This window comes from Aedes albopictus, chromosome 3, assembly GCF_035046485.1.
Source record: "Aedes albopictus strain Foshan chromosome 3, AalbF5, whole genome shotgun sequence".
NCBI lineage: Eukaryota > Metazoa > Arthropoda > Insecta > Diptera > Culicidae > Aedes > Aedes albopictus.
The window spans coordinates 288,085,448-288,110,805 of NC_085138.1; the positions used below are offsets into that span (position 1 = coordinate 288,085,448).

Consider the following 25,358-nt stretch of genomic DNA (forward strand, 5'->3'; position numbering starts at 1 on the left):
ACAATAGAATCACTTGGCATAATCCAGAACCACACGATGAAGGCGACCTGCTCCGCCAAAGCTCCTCTCTTCAATGAGGCAGCTTCACACTGACAACGTCGTCATGGTGCTAACTGGCACTGGTCCATGCTAGGGGACGGACACGCAAGGGAAATAACACCAAACTAATTTCAAACCCCACAGAATAGCTTGCACACCAAACGCTGTAACCAAGGCAAAAACCAGTAAAACGATTTGCTGAATTTTCAGCAATATTTTGCTGGGATCCAGCACAATTTTGTGTCCTATCAGATTTCAGAAAGCTCTGAGAAACATCCCAGGGCCACCATTGGAATGAATCTTTTGAGAAAAGTCTCGGGAGAAGAGCAGAGAGAAATTTTATTTAAAGTCTAAACAAACCTTCCGCGGGAAGCTTAAGGAAATTTCTCGGTTGAAACATCTGTAGAAATCCAGGAGAGAGGATCATTAGATTTCTTTATTTCTTTATTTATTCTTTATTCGCTTCTCTGACTTGTGCCTTAATGAAGGTGGTGGGGAAAAGCCTCTTGGAGTTGGCCATGAAAAGTGATTGCCTGTCTCCAAAACGCGTAAAAACCCTGCAAGATTAAATATCAAGGAAATTTCATGCAGAACCAAAATACTTGTAATAAGAAGGCACAGAAAATTGTTTTTTGACAAAATAAAAGATGACATTGTGAAAAAAAAATCGCGAGTCGAACCCACGACTCCGAATTCGCTAGACGGGAGATTTATCCAACTGAGCCACAAGGTAGGTACTGATTCTGCGGAATAGAAAGCCAAACTGAATCGGAGCCCATACCATGAAAACTTTTTTCAACCAATCCATCTCTCTTTGTCATAGATGGCAATCCACGGGATATGCAGAAAATACAGTTTGGAAGAAATGCCGGAAGGAACTCCCTAACAAATCCTTGAGGGAGCTCTAGTAGGAGTCCCATCATAAATAACTACTGTAACAGTTCTGCGTAACAGTTCAAAAGGAATCCCGGGAGAAACTCTGAGAGAAATTCCGTTGCAACATCTGTGATATATCCTGAGAGAAATTCTTCTGGAGATCTTAGAATGAAACCTGGAAGAAATCCCACGCAAATTCATTATAACTTACATATTACAGCAGGAGAAACTCTGCACATTACAGCAGCAGTGACTCTGGGAGCAAAATCGGAAATACCTCTGGAAGAAATTTTGGGAAGACGTGCTGCAGAATCCCCCGTGAAAACTCCAGGAAATTAAAGAAACCTGGAAGATTGATTGATTTATCTTTATTATAGAGTCTTTCAGCCCTTGGCTGATTCGTCTCTGAAACCTGGAAGATCCTCAAGGAAGAATCCCGGAAAGAATTGTGTGAATCTTGGAAAAATGCCGGTAGGAGTCTGAAAAAAAAATCTTCGGGGGGAGTTTAAAAAGGAATACCAAGAAAAATGATGTTTGAACAAATTCCCGGGCATCAACATTTATGAATATTTGTACATTTGGACATATTGGGCTTTGGATGTGCAGATTCAAAATATATAGTTATTACTCTGCCTCTAAAGAAGCCAAATATAACTACATATGGACAATGCCATAGGTGTTCCAGCAGATTTCTGGGGGTTTAGAAAGGTTTCGATAGTATTTAATGTGGATTTGAGGGGTTTTCAAGGATAACCCAGGTGAGGTTTTAGGGCGATTCGTGGACATTGCAGGGGGTTTCAAAGGCGCTCCAGGTTATTACAGGAGGTTTCATGAGATTTCAGAGACGATCCAGAGGGTTTTTGGGGATTTTAGATGTGTTTTAGGGGGTTCCGGAGCGTCGCTGAATGTTCCAGGGAGTGTCAGGGGCGTTCCAGGAGATTTTAATATATTTCAGGGGCGTTCCAAGCTACTAAAGGGGTTTCAGGGATTTTACGGGGGTCTTGTAGGAGTTTCCAGGGAGTTTACAAGCCTTCAAAGACTACCCAAGGGCTATCGAGGCATTTCAGGGAGTTTCATGAGGTTTCAGGGACAGTCCGGTGATATTCCAGGCGTTTTATATGGAGGTTTCTAAAAGTTTATGAGAGGGTATTCCAGAGGATTTCACAGGATTCTATGGGAATTCCATGCGATTTGAGAAGGTTCTATGGGCGTTCCCGGGGGTTTAAGGGACGTTCCGCGTTGTTCTGAGGGTGTTGTAAGTTTCAAAATGTTTCACATTTCAGGGATTTCATGGGGTTTCACTAGCATTCCAAGTGTGTTCCAGCAGGATTCAGGAGTTTCACGGAAGGTTTCATGGGTTGTCAGGGATGTTTCTTGTTTTTGGGGATTTCATATTGTTACATTTTTTAAGGTGGGTTCCGGAGCATTTCAAGAGTGTTCCAGGAGGTTTCTGTGGCGTTTCGGGGACGTCCCGAGGGTGTTCCAGGGAGATTAAAACGATTTCAAGGAAGTGCAGGTAGTTAAGAGGGCTTCAATTTGTTTCAAAGGCAATCCGATGATGTTCCATGGGTTTTGCATGGGACTTGAGAGGGTTCCATGGGTGTCCCAGGGGGTTTAAGTGACTTTCCGGGGTGTTCTGAAACTGTTGAAAGTTTCAAAAGGTTTAAAGCACATTACAGGGATTTCATGGGGTTTCACTAGCATTCCAAGTGTGATCCAGCAAGATTCAGGGGTTTCAGGGGCGCTTCAGAGGATCACAGGAGGTTTCATGGATTGTCAGGGATGTTTCTTGTTTTTGGGGATTTCATATTGTTATATTTGTTTAAGGTGGGATCCTGAGAGGGGTGTTTCAGAGGGTTCCTGTGGCGTTTCGGGGACATCCCGAGGGTGTTCCAGGGAGATTAAAACGATTTCAAGGAAGTCCAGGTAGTTAAGAGGGCTTCAGCAGGTTTCAAAGACAACCCGGTGATGTTCCTTGGGGTTTACATGGGACTTGAGAGGGTTCCATGGGCGTCCCAGGGGGTTTAAGTGACTTTCTGGGGTGTTCTGAAGTTGTTGCAAGTTTCAAAAGGTTTCAAGTAAATTACAGCGATTTCATGGGGTTTCAGTAGCATCCCAAGTGTGTTCCAGCAGAGTTCAGGGGTTTCAGAGGCGCTCCAGAGGATCACAGGAGGTTTCATGGGTTGTCGGAATGTTTCTTGTTTCAGGGGATTTCATATTATTACATATGTTTTAAGGTTGATTTCAGGGGTGATCCAGGGAATTTCAGGATTTCCTTAAACAATTTCAGTAGATTTCGAGGGCCTTCTAGATGTTTAAAGGGGTCTCAAGGGTGTTTTAGGGGGTTTCTGGAGAGTTTCGAGTGTGTACCAAGGATGTTCCAGGGAGTTCAAAGAGATTTCAAGGACGTTCCAGGAGGTATAGATGACTGCAGGAGGTTTCAGAGGCAATCTGGTGATTCTAGAGAGTATCAATACGTTTCAATGGAGACCCAGAGCATTTCACAGGGTTTCGTGGACGTTCCATGGGGTTTGAGAGTTATTCATGGGCATTCCAGAGTGCCCAAGGGACGATCCTTGGTGTTCCGAGGGTGAAGCAAGTTTCAAAAGGTTTTTTTTTTAATTTATTTATACCTATCTCTCTCTCTCTCTCTTCTTGACGTAACGTCCTCATTGGGACAAAGCTTGCTTCTCAGCTTAGTGTTCTATGAGCACTTCCACAGTTATTAACTGAGAGCTTCCTCTGCCAATGACCATTTTGCATGTGTATATCGTGTGGCAGGCACGAAGATACTCTATGCCCAAGGAAGTCAAGGAAATTTCCTTTACGAAAAGATCCTGGACCGACCGGGAATCGAACCCGTCACCCTCAGCATGGTCATGCTGAATAACCGTGCGTTTACCGCCTCAGCTATATGGGCCCTCTTTATATGCGTGATTTTAATTAATGCTAATTCTTCACACGTTTCACAAGGTTTCAAGTTTATTCTAGGGAATTCAGGACTTCAATGGTGCTCCAGGATGTTTCAGGGGGTTTCGAAGGGTGTTTTGGAACGTTCCTGGAGACACCCGGAAACACGCTGCAACGCCTTGATGCCCTTTTTAAGCCCATTAAGAACTCTTTTAGAAGGCCACTAAACCTCTGGAAACTCCTCAGAAACACCATGAAGCGCTCGAAATACTTTAAAAGCACTCTGGAACCTCTGGAAATCACTTCCAAACATCACCTGAAACGTCCTGGAAACCACCCGAAATCCCCTAAAGTGCCTTGAAACACTGGGGTTTCAACCACTTAAAAACCAAAACTTTCATGGAAAACTCTTAATTCACCTGAATCATGCGGTAACTTCACTGGATCCCTCCTAAAACCCCCTTGAAAAGCCTTGATATGCCTTGAAACTTCTCTGAAACATACCCGAAACATGATCTCACTGTTGCTCGTAGCCGTAAGTACTCTTAGCAGTGATGCCAGATGATTTTCCGTATCACTCGCTCAAAAATTTGGGTAAAAAATCTATTTTTATTATTTTTACCCTTCTTACACCCATAAGAAGGGTATAAATATCGCTCGAAAAACCGACTTTCGATCCGAGGCCCGGAGGGCCGAGTCTCATATACCAATGAACTCAGCTCGACGAACTGAGCAAATGTCTGTATGTGTGTGTGTGTGTATGTGTGTATGTGTGTATGTGTGTGTGTGTGTATGTGCGTTACAAAAAAAAGTCACGCACGTTTCTCAGCCGTCTGTCAACCGATTTGAGTTCTCTTGGAAGCAAATGAAAGCTACTACATCCTAGTAGAACGCTATTGAATTTTTTTTCGATTGGACGTTTGGTTACCGAGATATCTCTCGGAGAGTACTTATGAGTCATACATCTAAACTTTTTAAGATTTTTGACCAAGTGTATCATAATAAATATCCCTGCTGTTTGTCAACCGATTTGAGTTCTCTTGGCACCAAATGAAAACCACTGCATCCTAGTAGATCGCCCAGAAATTTTAGTTCGATTGGACATTTGGTTACAGAGATATCTTTCGAAGAGTACTTAGGATTTATAAAACTAATCTTTTTGAGATTTTTGACCAAGTGTATCATAATTAATATCTCAGCCGTCTGTAAACCGATTTCGGTTCTTCGGGCACCAAATGAAAGCTACAACATTCTAGTAAAACCCTATACAATTTCATTAGGATTGGACATTTGGTTACCAAGATATGTTTCAAAGAGTACTTGGGAGTAATACATGTTAACTTTTAGAGAGATTTTTGACCAAGGGTACCATAATAAATATCTCAGCCGTCTGTCAACTAATTTGGGTTCTCTTAGCACCAAATGAAAGCTGCAATGTCCTTGTAAAAGGCCCTGAAATTTTATTTCGATTCGACATTTGATTACTGAGATATCTTACGAAGAGTATTTCAATAAATGTTTTTTTTTTAATTTTATTACCGGACAAATGTTCACTTGTTATCTTGTATGAATTTTTGACCATTATATGTGAAATTATTTTTCAATAAATAATGCTGACCTCATATAAAGTGTATACTATAGCAGGTTATTGTTTTGAACAAAATTATACATAACAAATTACAAATAAACAGGAATTCTATGAAAACTAACAATATGTTAAATGAAAGCTTTGAATTTATATATTGTGGGAAAAATGCAAGAGCCGGACATCCAAAATAACTAGCTAATGCCAAAACTGATTAACTTAGTAGATATATCATTTTTGTCCTTTCTACACCATAATTCATGTGTTTCGGAGCTAATTTAATCGACTGATTAAGAGATATTAGACAAGGTGTATCTCGGTGATTTTCTTATTCATTTATTAATCGATTCAAGATCTTTTGGCAGTTAACAAAAGATACAATATTCCAGAATATGCAAGCTATTTTTTAAACATTCCATACAAGATTCTAGGAGGTGTCTGGCATTTCTGGTAGTTTACCCATGGTCCATGATGATATTTTGGAAACCAATCCTCTAGATGCCAAATCCATAATATTTTCTAGAACTTTTGGTCAATAGCACGAAATAAATATGTTAAATACAAATAATACAACAATAATTACAATAAGTGTAAGAAGGGTTCTGTTCACCATAGGTGGATTAAATCGGGTTTTTTCATATAAAATTGAAAAATCTGTATTTGGTAGCGTCCATTAATTACGTAACGCTAACATCGACATTTTTTAACCCCTCTCCCCCATCCGTGACGCTTTTTTGTATGAAAATCCTAAAATTTGTGTATGGGGTGTAACGCTCGGCCGTACTCCCCTCTCCCCCTAGAGCGTTACGTAATTTGTGGACGGCGCTTTATTATACACAAATGAAAGATCTGTATTTCATATAAACGCAATCTGTACAAATACTCAAAAATCTGTATAATACAGATACATCTGTATATATGGCATCCCTGACTCTGAGAGAAGTGTTGGAAGTGGACATTGAAGGATCAAAGAAGATGTCGTTTTGCGAAGAAAGAGTGGGGCAAGGTGGGTATTGGATACAGGTTGGCTTTGGGCTCTGTAGAATCGTTACCTGCTCTGTGGCGACGTTGGTTAACGCACCCTGTCTAGCGAATTAAGGAGTCGTGGGTTGAAATCCCACCAGAACCACGTAGTTTATTTTTTCGCAATTTTCCAACTTAACTTATCTATTTTCCATCACATTTGTGCCTATGAACTGCATTGAAGCCTTAAGATGATTTTTCAAAGCAAAACGTGAAATGTGTCAAAGATATAAACAAGTATTGATGGACTTCCTCCAAGGACTTGCTTTGTGTGGTTAGTCATGCTAGGTCGTGTTAGGTAGTCGTTTTGTGGAGTACTGTGCTCCAGATTGTATCCTCAATCGAAACAAATGCATCCATATCAATCAACAGCAAAATAAAAAGTTGCTTAAAAAGCACAATCCCAAGAAATACTGGTACCTGCTGCGTGCAGTCAACCAGCAAACCAAATTACGCTGAATGCATTCCGCTGACGACGATGACTTATGGTGTGAGTTAGTACTGGTGGACACAGTAGAGGACAATGCACCCCGTCGACGTTGTCGTCGTCGTAGTCGTCGATGCAATAATAATCGTCCAAGGAAACGTGAACAATCCCAATTACCCACTTTCTGATTCCTCACAAACCCGCGCACCCCGTTCGCCGGATAATGATCAATTCTGGAGACTTTTTCAGTAATTTTCATTGTTACAACCCGCGACTTGGCCATGATCCGTGTGCGCGCGGTTGGCAAATATGATGTACGATCCCTGTCGTTTTTTTTTCGTTTCCCTGGTGCTTGCTTGTTCCGCTGTTTCAGTAGCTAATTATAATTTTGCTGATGATTTAAGAAGCAATACCTCCACCGGATTGGTGTTGCAGCTAATGTGGTGCATTTTATGACGGGGGTGCGCGCACGCCCTACCGACCGACTGATCGCTGCCTACTCTGAGCTGCCGGATACGGAGGATTATTTATCATCGTCGAACGTCGGACAGGCATGACGACTCCCGCACGCTCGCGGTTCTCGGAAGTCTACGACGAACTCACTCCCTTTGTTCTAGATGATCTTTTTTTTTCGCGAACTGTAAATTATGACCCTCGGCCGTCGGTGTCATCCGAGTTCTCACGCGCAGAACCGCGTAGCCGTTTTTAATCTGATTTTAATTGCCTGTGCACTTGTTGTTGAACTTCTGATGCTCTGCAAGCAACAAAGTTGCATCCTTTCCACCGTGGCTTGCGCTTCCAATTCGATGACCCGCCATTCATCAACCGTGCTCCTCGCTCACCACAAGATAAACACCACGTTTAGGAGTCAGATCTGGTTCGGTCGTTCGTTCGATTGTCAAGGAAAGCGAAATGATGACTCCAGATCACCCGGACGGAGGAGTTGCAGCGAAGCGCGGTGGCAGACTGCTCGCTGCAGCATCAGCAGCTTGTCGCGTCTGTCTGGGCTAGAAAGTTGCCCCGGTACATCTCGAACTCTGTTGCAGCAGATCTAGTGCAGCCTCCGCCGCCGCTATCGATCGAGTTTAGGCGGGAGATGGCACGCTACGGGCGTGGCGGCGACGGTGGCGGTGGACTCCAGGAGATTCGCGTCACGGGTTGCTACAGGCTACAACGATGACGACGACGACGAGCGGACGCGAAGGCGTTAAATAGGTTCATTTCCCACGGTTTGTTAATCGCAAGCCAATACGGCACCTCTAGGAGATTCCTCTCATTCGGAACACTGACACTGACTGCCGGGGCGTTGCTGGGCCATTGAATAGCAACAACAGCAGCAGCATTGAATGCGAAAAAACGACAGGGCAAAAAAAGGAGAACTAGTTACGGCCATGGCTCGTGAGCTTTGAATTTGCGGCGCACAGCGGTAGGCTAAGTGAAAGATGATTGCGCAGGGATGAAGTTTCTGGGGAGGTACAGTGTCGCTGGACGAAACAAGGAAAGTGAGCGGATCGGTTTTACAGATGTTTTGATCAAGTTCAACGATATGAACAGTTTATTCATTGGATTGGGACAAAATTGGTGCACTCTCTTAATCTTTAGGGTGGGTCATTGCGATCATTTTCATTGTGATCAAAATTTGAGAGAGATCGGTTGTGTCGTATACGCTTTACGCATTGCACATTTACTTTCTTCTTAAAAAAAATGTCTGAAACTATGTAACAAAGGATGTTGAAGTGAAGCCTATTCTGTCCTGAAAAACTTTTTCTAAGACTATAAATGTATTCGAATAAAGCTATTTAAGTTATCAGTATCATACCCCCCAGATCGTACCACAACCTGCAACATGCAACAGGTTCCACCTTCTCAACTCACTTAATTTCCCCACCAACAATGAAACACTATCAACGTGACACATGTCCCGAATCAGCAGCGAACCGTCAACGACAGCGTCGTCGTCGACGACGACGAAGCCAATTCCGTCAAGTATCAAACCGCAGAAATTGCCCACAATTACCACGGTTGCAACACTTTCCTTCCCCGGCTTCCAGAATAAAGGGCTTTTTTTCTACGAGCGAGCGCCACCTTTGCAGCTTGGTCGCTGACCTACGGTCACCTTCTCGACAGCAGCAGCGCTGCAGCGTGGACCTACGACGTCGACGACGACGACGGATCGAGTCTGCATCGCTGCTGCCACCACTAAATTGCTCATTGTTATTCACGTGTATCTTGTCCCAGAACGACACTACCGCTGCTGCCACCGACCGTGCCATGCGCGGTTTGTCTTGTGCGGTGGCGATCGCGGTGGTGCGCTTGCAAGTACACACAAAAAATCTTTTCGCGTGCGAGCGCGGGCACACGCGAAAAAACACAGCAAACCTATTCAGAACACAAGCGAACTTATTGTTCTCCCGGCGCGGCGATGGTGGTGCACCATGGTGGTGCGGTTGTTGTTCTGATACGGTGGCTGCCGCCACTTGAGCTGTTGCAACCGACGACGATTCTCATGCAGCCCCCAGCACAGCCGAAACGTTAATGCGGTGGGCTCCTAACTTGTTGGCCTGCAGGCTTGTGGCAATATTATGATTTAATACGGTCTATTGAGAATAATTAAAATGTGATTTATAAAACACGGTTGGTTTTTGCGCGCGGTTTGGTCAACCTGAAGGATCTCCCCAAACTCGCAGTCACCCAGACAGGGTGGCCAGTAGTGGCCGGTGTAGTGATATGTTTTATAAAGTGTAATTTTGTGCACCTTAATGGCAACCATCAGGTCGATTTAGCATAGCTTTGTGTGCGGTTCGGTACACTCGGTAGAGGTACAGATTTGCACTTTTATTGTAACTGCCGATCCGGTGCTTGTTATTTGCTGGAGAGTCTTGTTCGGTCGGGTTCGTCGCTTGTTGTATGGGGCGTGATATCGAGTCGTTTGTTGAATCGATTTGTTCCGGAGCGGTGAGCGCGACGACGACGTTGCAAAACTTTAGAAATGGGATATGTATTTGCAGTTTTTGGTAACTTTTAAAGATTTTTACGAATTATGGTAAACATAGATTGCATTTATAGAATGTGTTCTTACAGGTTCAGGTTCAGGTGGTATGCAATTTCTATAATATAATTTCTCTTTTTTGAGACTTTTTCGAAAGTATTGGATTACTTTGCGGTTGACAAAGTTTTTTCTGCACATCTATGTTGTTCATCCATTTATTTACATGGAAGCAATATCGGAAAGTCGGCTCAAGCGGCACGTTCTCATACAACTGGGAAGTTTCTGCCTTAAAATTCGACTCAAGTTCAAACAGCAATTGACAGAATTTAGCCAAGAATTGGACCAGAGTATCGCGACATTATTTAGAATACAATGAAAAGTAAACTCATCAAATGTTTTGACAAGTAAGCGGTATGTGCCATATATACTTCTACATAACATAGACCTAACGTTTGGGCTCCAGTTAGCCTAGTGATTAAGGCTATGGATCGCCAATCCGGAGACGGCGGATTCGATTCCCGTTCCGGTCGGGGAAATTTTCCCGACTTCCTGGGTCTAGTGTATCATTGTACTTGCCTCACAATATACAAATTCATGCAATGGCAGGCAAAGAATACCCTTCAATTAATAACTGTGGAAGTGCTCAAAGAACACTAAGCTGAAGCGAGACAGGCCAAGTCCCAGTGGGGACGTAGAGCCAGAAAGAAGAAAAATAAGTTTGGACTCTAAAATTCAATATTTTGTTAAGAAATTTTGGTAAAAATCTGGGAACATTCTAGAAATAACATATGTCATTATTTTTTCAAGAATTCTTACTACAACAAGTTCAATGCACGATTAACATCAGATGTCTAGCCAAACCCACATGTTCCGGAAGGGTGGGGTTATTTTTAAAAATCTTCCCAGAATATGATTTCCCAAGTGGAAAGTAATCTACTGGTCGAAATAAGTGAGCTGTACAAAAATGAGCGATTTCGGTTGATATTTAGGGGTGGCGCAAAGGGTTTATGTGAAATTTATGCTAGAGCAAACATTCAAAAAGATTTGAAATTTAATTTTCAAACATTTTTCTAGATTAAATCGATGATTCTAGAATTGGACCAAATTTGAGTTTGAAATTGTCAAAAATGTCCTATTTTAGTATTTTTTTTTTTGGGCTCATTGTTATTCAATGTTAAATCAATACCAAACTATTTTTTTTTCAATTATTTCAAAAACCAATAGAGATATCGCAATTTTGCGGTCAAATTTGATCCAATTGGGTTCTAGAATCACCGATTTAGTCTAGAAAAGTTAAGTTTGGAAATCAAATTTGAAATATTTTTTTAATGTTTGCTCTAGCATAAATTCCTTTGCGCCGCCTTAAACATCAACCAAAGTTGCTTATTTTGCACAGCTCACTTATTTCGACAAGTAGATCACTTTCCACTTGGAAAATCATATTCCGGAGAGTTTTGAAAATTAGCCCCACCCTAGTTCCGGGCTATAGGGGAGTTTTTAATGACTAAAGCTCTAGAAGTGTAGTCACTAAACTAACTGTTAATTCTCCTTCACCCTGAGTTTTAAAGTGAGCACTGATTGCAACAAAATCTAATACAAAAACCCGATTTAATCCACCTATGGTGAACAGAACCCTTCTTACACTTATTGTAATTATTGTTGTATTATTTGTATTTAACATATTTATTTCGTGCTATTGACCAAAAGTTCTAGAAAATATTATGGATTTGGCATCTAGAGGATTGGTTTCCAAAATATCATCATGGACCATGGGTAAACTACCAGAAATGCCAGACACCTCCTAGAATCTTGTATGGAATGTTTAAAAAATAGCTTGCATATTCTGGAATATTGTATCTTTTGTTAACTGCCAAAAGATCTTGAATCGATTAATAAATGAATAAGAAAATCACCGAGATACACCTTGTCTAATATCTCTTAATCAGTCGATTAAATTAGCTCCGAAACACATGAATTATGGTGTAGAAAGGACAAAAATGATATATCTACTAAGTTAATCAGTTTTGGCATTAGCTAGTTATTTTGGATGTCCGGCTCTTGCATTTTTCCCACAATATATAAATTCAAAGCTTTCATTTAACATATTGTTAGTTTTCATAGAATTCCTGTTTATTTGTAATTTGTTATGTATAATTTTGTTCAAAACAATAACCTGCTATAGTATACACTTTATATGAGGTCAGCATTATTTATTGAAAAATAATTTCACATATAATGGTCAAAAATTCATACAAGATAACAAGTGAACATTTGTCCGGTAATAAAATTAAAAAAAAAACATTTATTGAAATACTCTTCGTAAGATATCTCAGTAATCAAATGTCGAATCGAAATAAAATTTCAGGGCCTTTTACAAGGACATTGCAGCTTTCATTTGGTGCTAAGAGAACCCAAATTAGTTGACAGACGGCTGAGATATTTATTATGGTACCCTTGGTCAAAAATCTCTCTAAAAGTTAACATGTATTACTCCCAAGTACTCTTTGAAACATATCTTGGTAACCAAATGTCCAATCCTAATGAAATTGTATAGGGTTTTACTAGAATGTTGTAGCTTTCATTTGGTGCCCGAAGAACCGAAATCGGTTTACAGACGGCTGAGATATTAATTATGATACACTTGGTCAAAAATCTCAAAAAGATTAGTTTTATAAATCCTAAGTACTCTTCGAAAGATATCTCTGTAACCAAATGTCCAATCGAACTAAAATTTCTGGGCGATCTACTAGGATGCAGTGGTTTTCATTTGGTGCCAAGAGAACTCAAATCGGTTGACAAACAGCAGGGATATTTATTATGATACACTTGGTCAAAAATCTTAAAAAGTTTAGATGTATGACTCATAAGTACTCTCCGAGAGATATCTCGGTAACCAAACGTCCAATCGAAAAAAAATTCAATAGCGTTCTACTAGGATGTAGTAGCTTTCATTTGCTTCCAAGAGAACTCAAATCGGTTGACAGACGGCTGAGAAACGTGCGTGACTTTTTTTTGTAACGCACATACACACACACACACATACACACATACACACATACACACACACACACATACAGACATTTGCTCAGTTCGTCGAGCTGAGTTCATTGGTATATGAGACTCGGCCCTCCGGGCCTCGGATCGAAAGTCGGTTTTTCGAGCGATATTTATACCCTTCTTATGGGTGTAAGAAGGGTAAAAAACATTTATTGAAATACTCTTCGTAAGATATCTCAGTAATCAAATGTCGAATCGAAATAAAATTTCAGGGCCTTTTACAAGGACATTGCAGCTTTCATTTGGTGCTAAGAGAACCCAAATTAGTTGACAGACGGCTGAGATATTTATTATGGTACCCTTGGTCAAAAATCTCTCTAAAAGTTAACATGTATTACTCCCAAGTACTCTTTGAAACATATCTTGGTAACCAAATGTCCAATCCTAATGAAATTGTATAGGGTTTTACTAGAATGTTGTAGCTTTCATTTGGTGCCCGAAGAACCGAAATCGGTTTACAGACGGCTGAGATATTAATTATGATACACTTGGTCAAAAATCTCAAAAAGATTAGTTTTATAAATCCTAAGTACTCTTCGAAAGATATCTCTGTAACCAAATGTCCAATCGAACTAAAATTTCTGGGCGATCTACTAGGATGCAGTGGTTTTCATTTGGTGCCAAGAGAACTCAAATCGGTTGACAAACAGCAGGGATATTTATTATGATACACTTGGTCAAAAATCTTAAAAAGTTTAGATGTATGACTCATAAGTACTCTCCGAGAGATATCTCGGTAACCAAACGTCCAATCGAAAAAAAATTCAATAGCGTTCTACTAGGATGTAGTAGCTTTCATTTGCTTCCAAGAGAACTCAAATCGGTTGACAGACGGCTGAGAAACGTGCGTGACTTTTTTTTGTAACGCACATACACACACACACACATACACACATACACACATACACACACACACACATACAGACATTTGCTCAGTTCGTCGAGCTGAGTTCATTGGTATATGAGACTCGGCCCTCCGGGCCTCGGATCGAAAGTCGGTTTTTCGAGCGATATTTATACCCTTCTTATGGGTGTAAGAAGGGTAAAAACTAAGTATTTCGAAGGACATAAGAATAATGAAAGATTCAATAAATTCTTAAAAATCATTGGTGTGAGCAGGAGTAACTGTCCATAGTTCATTCCATAATTCCATCAGTATCGTTGCACTGGTTCCATGTTCACGATAATCTACAGTGTATAAGTGTAAGCAATATTTTATTTAAAGATAAACTTCTAAGAATTCCAGGTTCATATTGGACCAGAGCCTCAAATGCACAAATCACTAAAAGTACACTTTCCAGCGATTCTGTTCCTTTTATTTTGTTCTTGCTTACTTGTAATAAGCTTAACATAAAGAGATCCGGTGTGCTGGTAAAGTGGTTTATGAGATTTATAAGCCTAAATCGTGAGTAGGTACAAAAGTCGGTCATTGTGGAATCCTAATGAGTTTGTTTTAAAGCAAAGGTTGATGCATTTTGTATTTTTTTTTAATTTTCTTCAAGTTCAAATTTTCAAAATTGATTTCCATACATGGTTAGAAAAATAAAAGGAATCAAGGAATCTTCTGACTTTAAATTCTTGGTTAAATAGTTTACAAATAAAAAATAAAAAATAAAAATAAAAATGATTTTTTGTAAAAAAAAAAAATATTTTCACCAGGAAAGAAAATTAAAAGATACCTTTCTAACTCTAAAGGGACATCAATTTTGAAATATTTGCTTCGTTATTCAATAAAAAAATAACAAAACAAAACATTAAATGCTTCCTGTTTTGCCTTAAACTAGACTGCAGGATGTTAACTAGGATAAGTTTGTACAAACATAAAATTACATGGTTTTTTGATTTTTTTAGGTTTCAAGACACATTTTTTTACGGTTAAACTAGTGGAATTTCTGGAAAAGAAGAAGCAGCTCGAAGTTTTCGGCGAAACTATTAGAAAAGTTGGGATATAATTCCAGACAAAATTTATAAATTAGCCGCTCATTGATAGAGATCTTTAGGTTGAATGTTTGGAAAAATAAAATTGGTTGAGACTTTGGTGAGATTTCTGACAAATTCATTATATATGGTAAAAATGTAAAAGCTACCGTCAATTTACAGTACCCACACGTGTTCCAAAAGCCTCTCGCCGTCTTAAAAATGACGCTCATATTGACATAAATATGTATTATTTTGTTCATCCGGATCTTATTCGGCAAGCATATTGTAAATATCCGTGATAAAAACATTGTAGTTTTGCACAGAAACTTCTTTTCTACTGCTCTACAGCTATACTAGCTGTTGCGGCAAACGTTGTATTGGCATTTTGAGTTCTTGAGGCTGAATTACTTTCCAGCTAATGAAAATTTAAGTACTTTCATTTTTTTTTACTATTTGGTCAATTTTTATATTTTTTTTCTATATGAAAGAGAAGTCACTCTGCAGACGAATTGAGACGCGCAAATATTGAAGTTTAAAATATATAAACAAATGTTTGAAAAAAATTTAAAGAAAAAAAAAACAAAATGTTATTTCAAACAATTTTCAAGAAATCCAACAATCCAATCGGCTTAACCATTTCTTTTGTTCCAGAGGATTTGCCTTTTTCTCACAAAGGCGAGTTTCAATAATATAATTTCAGAATTGGGCGAGAGTATTCAAAGATTCGGGCGATATTTTTTATCTGTTTTAACGAGATGTTTAGCCCTAGGCTAGTTCATCTCGGGACCCACAATTTACTTCCCTTCCAAAGGAAGAACCCACATTTTGTGAGTATGTTAGGAGTAGGATTTGATCCCAGGTCCTCGGCATATTTTAGGCATACCTTGTCATACTTCTAAAAGGTCTTAAACAAAATATTTGAATAATTTTAAAAACATTATATCTCAATATGTACTGGATTCAACATTTTCATTTATTTGTATTACATTTTTTTGTTATTACAGTACTTAAGGCTTCCATATGCAGTTTCGAATAATGTTTACGTTCACTACAAAAAATATGTAAAAAAATGTAAGTGTTCAGAGTAGAAGTTGGAAATTCATCATATTTTGAATAATACAATTTCCAAGTGTTTTCCATCTCTTAAAATTCTCTTAATGCATTATTTTGATGCATGACCCACTGAACTACATTTGAAACTAGTGTTTACTCAAAACAGTTTGAAAATAATTCTTCCAATATTCTTTGAGATATATAGAGTATTGTAGATGTGATTAAAAAACCGTGAAATATTACTAAAAGTTTTACTAAAAGTACTTTCTGAAAATTAATTCAATCTCGCTCTTGATATCGCGCTAAATTTCACCAATGGAGCTTTAATATATTGTTAATGTTTGGTCAAAATTTCAGTTTTTTTGATTGACGTAATAAAATGATATGAACATTTGAATAAAAAAAAAGATTTTTAAGAAAAAATTCTGTACGAACAAATTTTGTGCAATACCAAGAATTTCCTTCCAGTAGTTTCACCGAAACCACATAATAAAACATGAAATAATCGAGGATGTGAATATAACTATTGCAAATGAGGTTTTAGGACTCCAGTGTAATACCAAGCATTTAAAACCATGGATAAATGTTTTAGAAAGACTAAAATTGTTATAAACAATTTTATTATTTTATGAAAAAATATGGTCTATCAGCTTTGTAAGGTTTATCAGTTGCTGGCTTTGATCATAGGGTATACCGAAAACTTCGCCAGCTATTCCAGAGGCACTTGTTTATATATTCTGTAAGAAACACAGTTAGATATCCCCTGAAGGATTTACCGAACAAAACCTTTAGAAAAGTTTTTTTTTTGAGAATTTGGAAATTCTTTCCAGATATTACTCCGAGATAGGCTTTAATATATCTCAAGGTTTACCAGTAATATCGAATGTCCCCTCGATTATCTGGCCAAATCGACTCCATGAATGTTTAAAGACTTTTTCAAGAAAAGCAAGCAATGTTCCAATAAATTCCACCAGAATTTCTTAAGGAAATCCATATTGGTACAGTTTAACCTAATTCTAGGTGTTCTTATTTACTGAATCCATAATTATATTTCAATAAAAATTTCTTTTCACCGGTAATCGCCGGATTTTTTTTTTATTATTATAGAGGCTTTAAAAATCGCCGGATTGACTCCAGAATTCCTTGTCAATTCCAAGATTTTTCCAGGTTCTTTGTAATTCTTTAAAAAAAAATCAACTTTTCCCAGTTTTTCCCGTTATGTAGTTGGTATGATAAACAATACATGGATTCGAGGAAAAAATACCTGGATAATTTGACAAAATCATGAAACACATTCGACTTGTTGAAAAATTTTCTGGGTGAAGCAGATTTTGCCTATAATTTTCCAAATTTCGTCAATAAGTGTTGTGCCTCCTCAACATGCTGACATCTGACCAAAATTTTCCGAGGGTACTAAGTAATAGAAAAAAAAACAAAATTAGCTCTAGCAAAACTTGCAAAAAAAGTGCATTTATGGTACCCATTACCGCAAGTTTTTTTTTTCTTTTTTCACACTTTTTCGGAAAAGCCAGACCTCTTCACGGTCTCAGACACATGTATTTTAATATCGTCCTATACTGCGTGCTTCATGTGAAAGGAAGTGACTGTCTAGTTCTGATGAGCATCATTCAGCAAATGTAAAACTTCTACAATGTAAGACTAACACCAGAGCGATACGATTTGATATAATTCTCGTGCTTACTATCAGACGGGCGTATCTACAATGATTGATTTCTCTTTATCGATTTTATCTTTGGTCAATAACTAGGCCGGAAAATCATTTCCAATTTTTTTTTATGGTTCTACATGCTAGTGCGAGTTGTTCTGCATCGAAAAACATAAAGAAAAATCGATCATTTTAGATACGCCTTTATAATACTTAACGCAAGCATTGTTCTTCAACATCCAAAGCGGAAGCAGTTATATATTTCAGAACAAACATATTGTTTTGATGATGAATTTGCTATTTTTTGAATATAAATGTCATATCTATCACACAAAGTCATGGAAACGTGATACAAGTCACACAAACATGAAAAAATCGACTAAATTGACAGAAAGCGTGAGATTGTGGTATACTTTTGAGGCAGCTTTAGGTCAACGCGGTTTAACCGTGATTTCTATCGTATTAATACGGTTTAGAAAGTTGCAGTCAAAACCATGAAAGGGTAACTTTGTTTAGATTTAAAAAATAATAAAAATTGGAATAAATCTTCCTTGATGGCAAGTATTGGCATTATCTCGGTGAAACTGGTCAGTAATCATATTTAGTCTTAACCAGAGGAAGTTGAATGGTTTCCCTTTTCACACATGTAGTAAACCATTAAAAAAAATACACGATAAGATAAAGTAAGTTCAAGCTTTTTTTTTATTTTTTTTTAATATAATTTAAAAAAAAATAAAAATAAATAAAATATATTTAAAATATAATTTTGATCAAGGAAAAAAAATAGATAACTGATTATGCCATCGTGGGTGGAAATGGTATTTACTCAGTATTCATTACATTACACATTCATTACACAGAAAAAAAACTATTTTCAGCTGTCACAGGTGTACTTTAAATCAAAACACAAACATTGGCATAGTTTCAATAATAATGCCCACTATAAAATGCACATAAAATAAAATAAAACTGAGAAATATAAAAGAAAATCGGGTTAAGTACGGTTCCTTTGAATTCCACTAAGAATTTGCATCCTTTGACAGATACGTATTTCGACCTCAACTGTAAGGTCGTCTTCAGTGTCTTGTACTTGATTCGACTAACGACCAATAACGAACCAATAACGAAAATGAAACGAAAACGATAAAAATCAATCGACCACCAAAATTTTACACGCATTATCACGTGATTGCATTGAAATTGTGCTAAAAGTACGTAACAGTTTTAAAAATACTGCGTAAAATGAAAAGAACAATATAAAAAAATAAAAAAAATACCAAAATTATAATATCTGACGTTGTGGTGTACAAATGTCAAATCTTTAGGCATGAATATAAAGCTGAATGCAATAACTTTCGATCATCTCAACAAAGTATGTGCGTCAAATCGTTGGAAGTCAAGCCATTGATCAGCTTATCAAAAAATAATATTTTTTTTTAAATCAAAATAAATATAGAAATATGTATTTTTAATGTGATCAAACAAGTTCAAACTCAAAGAACATTTATCAAAAGCATAAGATGTAGGTGAGTAAGAGTAACCATTTCAGCTCAATCGGACCATTGGTTACGGCGAATGAGGAGTATGCAGTGAGCATTTTTGGCAGAAAATGAAACAAAAAATCGATTTTATATCCAATAGGACAGATCGGTAAAGTACTAGATTTGTAGTAATGAGCCGAATTTCAGTATGGTGAGAAGATCAATTCTCCGTTTTTGCAATGAAATGGTGCAAAAAGCGTGGGTATTATGATTCCTTGCCTAATTTGATGCTGTTTGAGCAAAACTTTGGGCAACAGTGTTGTTGTTTTCACCATTTCTTGCAACATAAACAACATAGTTATCCAAAGTTTTGCTCAAACAGCATCAAATCAGGCAAGAAATCATAATACCCATGCTTTTTGCACCATTTCTTTGCAGAAACGAAGAATTGACCTTCTCACCATACTAAAATTCAGCTCATTACTACAAATCTAGTACTACACCGAACGTGCCCCATTGAAACCAAACTTTTAAACTCATCGAAAGAGTGTAGAGAGGATTCGAAAAGTCGCTACAAGATTAGATTTTAAATTTTTCCATCCATAAGTTTGGAAAAGTGCTTAGCAATGTAGGAGCTTCCGGTGTGAAAAATTTAGAAAAAAAAAATGGATCAGTCGATTCCAGTCACACGTTTCTTATACATATTTCTAAATGTCCCATTTCTGAACGATCTAGCATTACTTAAAAAAAGCTCACAACTTTCAAGCTTTTAAGTCAAACAGGTAATACTTTTAGGACCTGCGACCGCAACACATTAGTCGGATTTAATTACTTTCCACACTCAAGAGTTGTGTGTCTTGCAGGTACGTTGTGCTGTGCTCCTTCAACCCCATCCCCGCCACCAAACCTATAAAACTTAATAAATGTTAATTGATCGGAGTCGTAAATTCTCACGATTTTTTTTTTGGTAAGGAAGGAATCGGCAATTCTCTAACTTCGGGGAGGGCTCTTCAAGGCGACAAAAAGGCACACGGTTGTTACCGTTTCTGAAGGTACCTTTGTTTTTCGACCAATAGCATCGCGGGACGGTGCGGTGGATCGCAGTCGACGAAATCGCGCTTGCGCGCGGTGGGGTGTTAATTAACATAAATCGATCTGTGTTTGAGCAGGAGTTGCGTTTTTGGCGGCACCGAAATGGCGGCGATCAAGACACTACAGAGTAGCTGAGCAGTTGATTGGTGAGATCTTCTTTTGCGTAGCCGAGGTAAATTAATTAAACGATTGCGGCAAGCAGCCAGCCAGCCAGCCAGCAGCGCGTCAATCGATGTTGCCGGCCGAGGTGTCACAACACAATCAGCGTAGTGTGGGATTTCCCGCTGGCTGTGCTGTGTGTGAAGAGATGTGCCTAACTTGGGGGCAAACGTTGCGAAAGATGGCCGATGGGGGCCTTTGGATTGAGTCGAGCTGCTGCGTGTATGGTGGTGGTCGTCGTCGATTGATGTGGTTGATCGAAGGCGAGATTAGATGTTTCCGTCTGAGAGCGAGCGGTGTGCATCTTCGTATGGACAAAATTGGAAATGCAGAAAAAAAGCTTTCAAGATAAGAAGTCGATTATGTGCCACGGCTTAGGATATGGGGGAATGAATGTCATGCATGCTGACAATCCGTGTATAGTATTAAATCTGCATAAAAAATAAAAATAACCAAAACGAAAACAAACTCCTATTTTAGATACTTTGGCGTGTGGCATAAAATTGGACACATTTCACAGCTTAACAAATAGACATCTTTAATTTTTTATCACTTTTGTCAACGATTAGGCTAACAGAATTCAATCAGCAAAAGCAAAAGGTGTCTGAGTTGGTTTCTCGGTATGATGAAAAAGTTTTTCGTAAGTAGAATATGTTTGAACGATTTACAAATGTAAAACTGATTAAATGACAAAAGTCAACAATGTGTAGCATATGCTGACAAGCGAGTTCCAAACTCTACTTATCATCCAACAGTCGCAACAGTCGCAGCAATGATCCAAACTGTGGAGCGGACCTGGTGTGATAGTTAGAATACTTGACTATCACGCCGAGTACCTGGGATCGAATCCCACTCCCGACAAACTCGCAAAGTGTGAGTTCTTCCTTCGGAAGGGAAGTAAAGCGTAGGTCCCGAGATGAACTTGCCCAGGGCTAAAAATCTCGTTAATGCAAATAAAAAATAAAAAAATGATCCGAACTAAAGCTTTGACTGAAAGAACTCGTGTTGAAGCGGGAACGACGAATGAAGTTGTTATTGGATTAAAATTTGGTAATGGATGAACATGATTTTTTTTTTGAAAATTTTCAATTGGAATGCTCGTCTTCCAAATGGTAAACAGGATGAATTATTTCACTTTTTTGCTAGAAATCTCCCAAGAATTTATTTGTTTCCAATCAACAAAGTTGAATGAAGTCAAGTACCGGGGACTCCTGCTAAGTAGAAACTTAACATTCGAAAACCGAATGCAATAAATGCATCGCGTGTTCATACTGGCTTATTAACAGAAAATTGAAAGTTAAGCAAATCAGGTGCAGTCCAAGTTGGGACCTCACACCAAAAAGGTGATTAGATTAGATATCAAGATCTACATCTTCTTCTGAATAGGTGTTTAAGTCTGTTTCAGACATATTTTTAACGGAGTTCACCGCACTATTGCTAGTCCATAATATATTGAATCCCGTCGGCAGATCTGGCCCAAAAGATGCAGTAAAATATATCGTAAGCACAAGGTGTCGTGGAAGTGGTTTATTAACACAACTTTAAAAGAGCTTAATGGAGCGTTTTGATAATAAGAACTTCCTAATTTATGGAAGCAATTTTTTTTTGCTAAATCGTAGTCTTAGATCAAAAGTTTCCAAATGAACATTCATTCGTCTAGCACTATAACAATATTATATCTCCAATAATCGCGATCAAATTTCCAATGACTTACCTTGATTTATTCTCCTAGTCACCGTTCAATTTGTACCTCTTTATTACACTCTAATTGACACACCAAGTGTATTCGATTGATTCACGTCTTTTCAACTTAAACAGCTCAATTCTCACTGCTGCATTCAGCTATCCATAGCACGCTTGCGTTAAACACTTTTCCAAAGAGTAAATTTGATTAACACCGGATCGATCCGATCGGATGAGGAGCTCTCGTTATCCGGGCTCAATTACACCAGGTGCCACGGCACCGAACTGGACCAAACACTAAACTGGGTCTAAAAAACTCCGAAATCACCGTAGCTGTCAAAAGTCAACTGCCTTCTGTTTGTGTTCCTCGTTATAACCGTATTATCACCACATTATCGACGCCGCTCTAAGCTCTCGAGGAGACGATGATCGGATCACATGTGATCTGTGCACGCGCGTTTGCTGCTCCACTCGACAAGAATCCAGTTCATCCAAAAAACCCTTGGACAAAAGTGAGGTTGTTTTCACTATCAATTTTCAGAAACAGATCACCAGCACGAGGCGATGTTGCTCCACGAACGATCGGTCGCGTGGGGAAACAATTAACACTGATCTGATAAGCAGCACTCGGGACGGAGCAACAGCAGCATATGTTCCTGCCCTTCGGACGAGATCTTCGCCTATTTGTTGTTATTGTGTTCTGGTTGTTCTGCTTTCAATTTGAAGTCACTCGTTAATTTGCAATTCATTCACTGTTTACCAACGATTAGCTGCGAGGAGAACTATCTTCCAACGTACGCATCCAATTATCTCTTCTCGTTGCTTTCTGCTTTGTGTTTTTATTCACTGTATATCACTGAGGAGCACGAATTTGTTTGTGTTTATCTTGCAACAAAAGAAAACATATCACACCCTTATCAATGCGCATGCGCAATCTATCCGTCACGACAACGCGATGCGTTCACGGTACAATACAGACTGAAAAAGCGGAAACCGTTTCGCTGAACCGGGGTTTCGGAACTGTTAACCCCGCACGCTGCCGGATCACTGATTGCCTGCACCAGAAGGGCTCGCCAGAACCCACCGGGGTATCGTCACCACCAGCAAGTACCACCACTACCACCACGAAACACAAAGCGCAACACTACTGCTGATGAGGAAGGCGCGTGGTTACCTCGTTATCGGTGCACCAGCTGGTCACTACTGCTGCTGCCGCGGCTGCTGCACATAAACCACTCGGCGGGGTCTTCTTACGACCTGCATAAGGCACCAGCCAGCACTCGAAGACTCAACCGGTTGAGAGGAGTTCAAAACAATAACCTTCTCTCGTTCCACAACGCACCACACCATGTGATCGAGAGCGCGCACATTCAGTAACTGAAACCGAAAATCACCGCCGAGCTGCTCGGCACACCACAAGAAGACAAAAAAGACCCCTTGCCAAGCACGAAGATTCAGCAGTCAAGTCAAGACATACCCTCGCTGGTATTGGTTTCCAGTCTCTTGTCTACATTGCGTCCACAGTAAAACCACCCCATCGTACACCCAACGTAGAAATCCACCACGCTTGCGGTAGTATGTGTAGCCCTCGTCACCCAACCAGAGAATACAGTGCGAAGCGCAGACGGCAAAGACAGCATGCTTGCTTAATCCAACGACGAGAGACGATCTCCCAACAGGTAGGCATAGCACGCGCGCGCGCTAACCCTAGCCGCTTCCAACGAACGGATAGAAGGGGAAACGATCGAGCCAATCAGCGCACGGAACCGGCCGGTCCCGGGGGCGGAGTCACTCTCATTCAACTCTATCACCGCATAACCGCCGCCACCGCCACCACCACAGCTCACACATGTGCACGCGATATCGTACGTACGCGCATCGGCGGAGGCGGAATCCAGATCTAACGTTGATCTGGTTTGACAATGCTTCAATTCGGCGATGTCTACACGCGTCGACGGTGTCGTTCGCTGCTGCTTTTTGTCCGACACTCGATCAACATCGGTGTGATGATAAAACTCACCACAACTAATACTACTCCGGCAGTTTGGGACCGGGTACCCGTTCCGTACCGTTTTGTGTATTCTAGCAGATCGCCTTAACGACGCAACTACGGACGCACGGAGTACCTACTCACTGTTCTATAAATTCCACCCAATACAAAAAGCATAACGGAGCGCTCGCTTGAGTCACTTTCGGGCAATTCAGCACCCCCGACTGCCACCACGGATCGTTTATTGTTTTATGGTTTGTTTTGGGTCCCGGTTGATTTATATTGACAGCCCCCTTTTTTTTGTGTGGTGCTGCGTTCGGTGCCTGAGTCCTCCCTAATTATCGGAGCAGAACCGACCGAGCGATCATCGTTCGGTATCTACCCCCTGGCAAAAACGAGTGGAGGCGGAATAAAACAGTTTGCTAATTTGCTAAAAAAGTGTAAATATCCTAAATGCGGACGAAATTCGCTACCCGGGTGCTGCAGAGAGTTGAGGAAAATACAGTGCGATTGAATTGTACGGCAATGTTGTAGGTTTTTTGGCAAACGAATCCTTGCTTTACGATCTACGGTATAAATATGGTTTATGACGAACAAGTTTGTTTATAATGTAACTTCTACCTGAATAAACAATCGAATTTTGCAGAAAAGTGTTTCGCAATACAGCTTAATATAGCTTAGCTTTATTTCCAATGTAGTGGAACACAACTGTAGGAAAATTGAATAGTGTAAAATATTCACTTAACTTATCAAGCACACGGTTTCTTATGCTTAACCCATTAGTCCATTACTGGACGCGCTGCAAAATGCTTGAAAAAAGCTTATATGTTGTTCACAGCATAGGTGCACAGTTGGTAGTCGACCGCACGACTACGAAGTTAAAAAGCCTAACCCGAAGTTTTTCTTTTTTTTCTTTCTAAAGTTTTTTTTTAGTATTTGTTATCTAAACTTCCATTTCAATGAATATCTATCTACCTTTTTTATTTTTCTAATGCTTGTAAGATTTCCTTAGGACACTTAACTATCCATTGCGATCAGTAGTATCAAAAGAGATTTTCCAAATAAACTGTGACGGATAATAGATTGCACATTAGCAAATTTTCACAAAATTGCCAACTGTGGGATGCCATAATTATGGTCTGCATAGGTTGATTGAGCTCAGATTTGGCTGCAGAACTACAAGTGTGATGCCTTTTGCCACATCAATCGGTTAAAAGTTTGAACGTTAATATGAACTTGTTGGGCACTTGAAAAAGAGCATCCGATGTTTCTTCAATATCATTTTTACACTTCAATTTACTTAAATTCTTTGCCACACTGTCGGCAATTGATATGATTGAAGAAACACAAAGAATAAGCCCCCGAACCGGAGAAGACCACCAGAACTACAGCGTCGTATGTTCTGTCT

At 39.4% G+C, this 25,358-nt stretch overlaps 1 protein-coding gene across 1 annotated transcript in view; it reads right to left on the reverse strand.

Moving 5' to 3' along the window:
* The window catches only part of LOC109415835 (knirps-related protein), a 141,961-nt gene extending 118,018 nt beyond the window's left edge, over positions 1–23,943 (reverse strand). Inside the window, exon 1 of the mRNA XM_029859894.2 lies at positions 21,992–23,943. The gene's annotated coding sequence lies outside the window, so the exon portion shown is untranslated. The remainder of the gene's footprint in view (positions 1–21,991) is intronic.
* Positions 23,944–25,358: the final 1,415 nt, after the last annotated feature.